The following is a 6289-nucleotide window of genomic DNA, read 5'->3' on the forward strand; positions in this document are numbered from 1 at the left end:
TTCCGTTCACAAATTTTTTGGGGCCCCTTATACTACATTCATTAATTGGCATGTATACTTTAATTTCATTCATGTACAGAACTTGCTTGAACTACATTGAAAAATTCAACTTTTAGTACATTAAGAGTGGAGTACTCAGCATCAGAATGTAGAAATACTTAAAAAATCACATTCTATGAAAGCTTCCCTGTGTAATGTACTTTTGACATATAATCAGTCTTCTGTTCCTCCATTTCTGCTGTGAGGTTAATGATCAAGAAGGTGCATACTGAAGCTTTTTATCTTTACTGGAGTTGGAATGAAGTTGATGGTTTCATTTTCTGCTTGATATTTGATGCAGTAACATACTTTACTAACAAATGGATGGTACATGCATTTCTTCAAACTAGAAAACAAAAAGTAGAAGCTCAGAAATAAGAGCTCCTAAATACACATATATACGAATATAGAAATCCAAATATAGATATTAAGTACAACATAAATGAATCATAATCATTAATTTTTTATTGAAAACTATGTATAGAAATATTCTAAATATTAGGCAGGAAAAAATAATGAAACAAAGAGTCACAAAATGTGAAGCTTTCAGAAATATGAAGGGCATATTGCTGCTCATGTATTAGACCCTCTTAACATGTATGGTACTTGGAGTGGTTTAGCAGTTTTAGGTGATGTCATTTATGGATCTGAAAAACAGTCATATTATCTATAGAAGAAGTATTTGAGAATTTCAGGCTTCTTGCAGCCTCCAATAAGATATTCTTTATGATCCTCTAGCCTCTGGTAAAACATTGATTGTCAAGGCTACAGCCAAGAAAGCAAGTAATCAATTTATTAACCTTCAGCCTTGTAAGTATTATACAGAATCTCAAAATTTGGCTGCTGCTGTTTCCTCCAATGTCATTAAGTCACAACTTTCCATCCTCTGAATAGATGAAATATATTCCTTCCTATGAAACTGCTCACATTCTAACTATGAAGTTACAGCTTTGGCTAAGCTCAGCTTATGAGTCTCTAGGATTATTTTGAATACTGACCACAACTGCCACATCATAGTAATGGGAGCTACTAAGTGTCCTTAGGACCTTGACTTGACTATAACAAGGATGATTCTTATAGTATTCCACATTTACCCACTTGCTCTAAAATAGAGAGAAACAATACACTTGGTATTATTTCCTAAGCTTTAGAAATCTTATTGAGGGTAGTTGTTGCCTACAACTGTATGTACAAGTGTTGACCCTACATTTTCTCCTCATTTGCAAAGTTTCTGATCCGATTCCTAGGTCATTGATCCATTTGTGTTGAATTTTGTTCAGGGTGAGAGATAGGGATCTAGTTTCATTCTTCTACATATATATCTAGTGGTCTCAGTAGCACTTGTTAAAAAGGCTGCCTTCTCCAACATATGTTTTTGATGCCTTTTCCAAAGATCAAATGACTGTATCTGTCTCCAGTTCTGTTCCATCAGTCTATTTGCCTGTTTTATGCCAAGACCATGCAGTTTTTGTTATTATGAATCTGTAGTATATTTTGAAATTGGATTTTGTGTCCTTTATTGCATATTATTTTTAGAACTTTTTTTCTAGTTCTGTGAAGAATGTCAATGGTGTTCTGATGAGAATTGAATTGAATCTGTAAATTGCTTTTGGTAATATGGCCATTTAAACAATATTAGTTCTGCCAGTCTGTGAACATGATAGGTCATCTTCTGATGTCTTCAATTTCTTTCTTCATTGTTCTATAATTTTCAATGCAGGGTGTCTTTTACCTCCTCAGTTAGATTTATACATAGGTCTTTAATTTTTTGAGGTTGTTGTAAATAAATTTTTTTCTGATTCTTTCTCAAATTCATTGTTGGTGTTGATTATTTGATTTTCATAAACTGATTTTGAATCTTGGCACTTTGCTGAATTTATTTATTACCCGTAGAAGTCTTCTGGTGGAACTCTTTGGATCATCATCAGCAAAAGGAGATAATTTGACTTCTTTTCCTGTTTGTATTCTTTTTATTTCCTCCTCCTTCCTACATGATCTGGCTAAAATATCAAGTACTAAGTTGAATAGGAAGGATGAGGGTGGACATTCTTTTGTTGTACATGGTTTTAGAAGGAATACTTTGTATTTCCCCATTAAGTATGATATTGGCTTTGGATTTATTGTGGGTAGCCTTTATGATGTTGAGACAAGTTTCTTCTATCCTTGTTTTTTCACTGTTTTTTTTTTTTTTGAATGGATGCTGAATATTTTGAAGGCTTTCTCTGTGTCTAATGAGATAATTGTGATTTTTTTCCAGAATTCGTCATGTGGTGAATATAATTTATTACTTTTTGTATGTTAAACCATCCTTGCATTCCTGTAATGAAACCAATTAGGTCATGTTGTTAATTTGATTGGATTCTACTTCATATGAAAATTTTTGTATGTACATTTATTAGGGATATTGGTCTATAGTTTGCATTTCTTGACTTTTCGTTGTCTGGTTTTTATATCAGGATGATACTAGTTTCATACAATGCATTTGGAAATGCACTACACCTTTGTATTTGGGGAAATAATTTGAGAAGCATGGGAATTGGTTCTTCTTTATGGATCTGGTAGAATTCAGCTGAGAATCTGGTCGCTGGATTTCCTTTGTTGCAAGGTGTTATTTTATTTTATTTTATTTTATTATTTTTCTATTTCATCTAGACTTTTCCATTTATTGAAGTGTGTTTTCAAAAGAGTCCCCAATGATCCTCTGAAATTCCATGATGTCTGTAGTGATATCTCCTTTTTCATTTCTACTTTCATTAATTTAGATCTTTTCACTATTTTGGTTGCTTTGACTAACTGTTTATCAGTCTTTTTATCCTTTTAAAGAAACAACTTTTTGTTTCAGATAGTTCTATTATAATCATGTTTTTTCAAATTTTATTTTTAGGGGCTGGTGTTTTGGCTCAGTGGTAGAATGCTTCTTACCTCACATTTGTGAGGCACTGAGTTCAATCCTCAGCACTACATAAAAAATAAAGGTATTGTGTGCATCTACAACTAAAAAACAATATTAAACATATTTTAATATATGCATTTTTAAATTGTAGTCACATATGATTTAATCAGCAAATGAATGATAGTCTAAAATAAATAATCATTAGTTTATGTGCTAACATACACATTTTGTAGTTTCAATTTTTTTAGATATTATAAATTGATACTCCAGTTAAGTTCAAATATGCATAACAAAATTCTCCTGTAGTGTTTATAGTCATTTGATGCTACGTGGAGTATATATGAAACTTTTTTGTTCAAAATTTGTCTAACCAGAATTAGGTTTAGTCAGGTACCTAAACAAAACATGAAGAAAATGACACAACACAATATTAAGTTTCCTCAGAATTATCTGAAAGATTAAATTATGTTTCACAGACTTTTGTTTTTATTATAATTCTTTGGAAGCTGTGCATCATTACTCATAAGTTTCTGTATATAATTTCTTCAGCAGTGTTCCTCATAAGATCTTATTGGATAGTTTATTCATTGAATTATGCTCTGAATTGTGAGGTGGACATTGCAGGAGTATATTTTGGATAATTAAAAGCAAGTTATAGAATCATATTGGTCATGCAGTCACATATATACATAAAATAATAATGTCTGTTTCATTCTATTGTCTTTCATATCCCCACATGCCCTCCCCTCCACTCCCTTTACTTCCATCTTCCTAATCTAAGATAATGTTATTTTTCTCTAGTGCCTCCCTGCCTTATTGTTAATTAGTATCCGAATATTAGAGAAAACATTTGGCCTTTAGTTTTTTGGGATTGGCTTATTTCACTTAGCATGATATTCTTCAACTTCATCCATTAACTGGCAAATACCATAATTTCACTCTTCTTTAGAGCTGAGTAATAGTCCATTAAGTATATATACCACATTTTCTTTGTCCATTTATCTACTGAAGGACACCTAGGTTGGTTCCACAATTTAGCTATTGTGAATTGAGCTGCTATAAATATTGATGTGGTTGCATTACTGTAGTATGCTGACTGAAAAATGAGAAATTATATTCCATATATGATATATCAGACTGCATAAATGCAATCTACTGTCATGTATAACTAATTAAAAAATAAAAATTAGTAAAAATTATACATGATTTTTATTATACATAAAATGTATGTTAAATATATTTATATAGCAAGAGTAACTCACGGGAAAATAATTCAAAAGAGATTGAACATACTGAAGAGTTTGAACACACTGTTTGAATTAGAAGAATATGTGAAAAGTTGAACAGTATAGAGTATAGATCTCTGCTATCCAATATGGTAGACACTAACCACCTGGGGTACTGAGTACTTGATACATGGCCAGTCCAAATTGAGATGTGCTATGAATGCAAAATGTATTTCAAAGATTCATTGTTAAAAATGATTACAAAATACTTTGTGAATATTCTTTATATTGACTATATGTTTAAATTATTTCCAAATATATTGAGTTGAATGATTAAAAAAAAGCAAGTTATGGATGCTGGGTTGTAGCTCAGTGGTAGAGCGTTTGCCTAGCATACATGAGACACTGGATTCAATCCCTGGCACCACATAGAAATAGACAAAGAAAATAAAGGTATTGTGTCCATCTACAATTTTAAAAAAATTAAAGTTATAAAAGATTGTGAAGATGATGTAAAAGGCAAATGCAAAATATAAGATATCAAAGTTAAAATCCCATTTTTAATAACTATCCTAATATTCATAAATGTGTAATAAAGGGGTTTCTCATTATTTTTCTCTGCTTATTAAGCCATACATAATATATTCGTATATATATTTTGCTGCATTTTGCTTTCTTCCTGTCCTTGCCTGCTATTTTCTGGAAACTAAATAGGGTCAAATTTTCAAGGAATACTTCATTTTTACCCATAAAACGTTGTATTTTCAATCTACCTATTTATTACCAGTTAATAGTGATTCTTTTTCAATAATACAGGACTGAGGCTCTCTTGAAATACATGTAACTATGGGATATTGACTAAGTGTTCTCTGTGGTATTGTTTTTGGGGGCTTGAAATATTTTCTGTAAGAAAGTATGATTGAAATATCAAATAGTTGGTATCTTACTCAAGTATTTCACTATGTTTTAAGATGTTAAGTTACAGACAGGGCTGGGGTTGTGGCTCAGTGACAGAGTGCTTGACTGGCATGCATGAGGCATTGGGTTCAAGCCTTAGCACTACAGAAAATACATATAAATAAAGTAAATGTACTGTGTCCATCTACAACTAAAGGAAAAAATATTTTTTAAAAGATGTTAAGGTACAATAGAAATTTAAACCTAACTACACATAAATGTAAATATTAAATATTATTTTCTGACCTAAACACAGGAAATTATTAGATGTTGGGCTAGCTTTTCTTGGTGAAGTTTTGTATGACTGGACACTAGGTGCTTAACTTTCACAAAAGAAGATATCTGCTCCTGGTCCCGTATGTATAGAGTGGTTAGGTTTAGCAGGATCATTACTGAATGAGTGAGTTTAACTAAAAAGTCATGATGGTAATCTCTGAAAACCATAATAGAGTTAAGTTTACATACTTGAGATGGCTTGTATTTTCTGATTAGAGATGTAAAGACCTGGAAAGAACATTAGTTCCGATCCTACAACAATTAAAAAATAAATTCGGATACTAAATTTATAACTTTTATTGAACTCGCTGAGGGCTAATGTTGCAGTGAATTAACCCAGAATCTATTTTTTACTCATTTGTTTATTTTTTATTTTATTGGTTCTTTTTAGTTATATCTCACATTAGAATTCATTTTGATATAATAGCATGGAATATATCTTCTACTAAGTACTCCATTTTTATGCATGTACATGATGGTGGCACTCATTGATAGTGTATTCATATAAGTACATAGAAAATTTATTTTGGATTCATTCTGCTGTCTTTGCTTTTCCTATTCATTCTCTAATCTACTGAATGTTTATTCTTTCCCCTTTCCTCTTTATTATGGATTATTTATGAAATAAAACAATTGACCTTTGATTTTTTTGAAAGTAGTTTATTTCGCTTAGCATGGTATTCTCCAGTTTCATCCATTTACTGGTAAATGCCATAATTTTATTCTTCTGTATGGTTGAGTAATACTCTGAGTAATGCTCTATTGTGCATATATACTACTTTTCTTTATCTGTTCATCTGTTGAAGGGCACTGAGGTTGGTTCCCTAGCTTGGCTATTGGGAATTGTGCTGCTGTAAACATTGATGTGGCTGATATTAGTTAAGTCTTTATATAATGA

At 31.3% G+C, this 6289-nt stretch overlaps 1 pseudogene; it reads left to right on the plus strand.

The window, feature by feature from the left end:
• Positions 1 to 249: 249 nt before the first annotated feature.
• LOC144374414 (outer mitochondrial transmembrane helix translocase-like) lies at positions 250 to 1010 on the plus strand (annotated as a pseudogene).
• Positions 1011 to 6289: the final 5279 nt, after the last annotated feature.

The sequence above is a fragment of the Ictidomys tridecemlineatus genome, unplaced genomic scaffold (genome assembly GCF_052094955.1).
Source record: "Ictidomys tridecemlineatus isolate mIctTri1 unplaced genomic scaffold, mIctTri1.hap1 Scaffold_689, whole genome shotgun sequence".
NCBI classification, from domain to species: Eukaryota; Metazoa; Chordata; class Mammalia; order Rodentia; family Sciuridae; genus Ictidomys; species Ictidomys tridecemlineatus.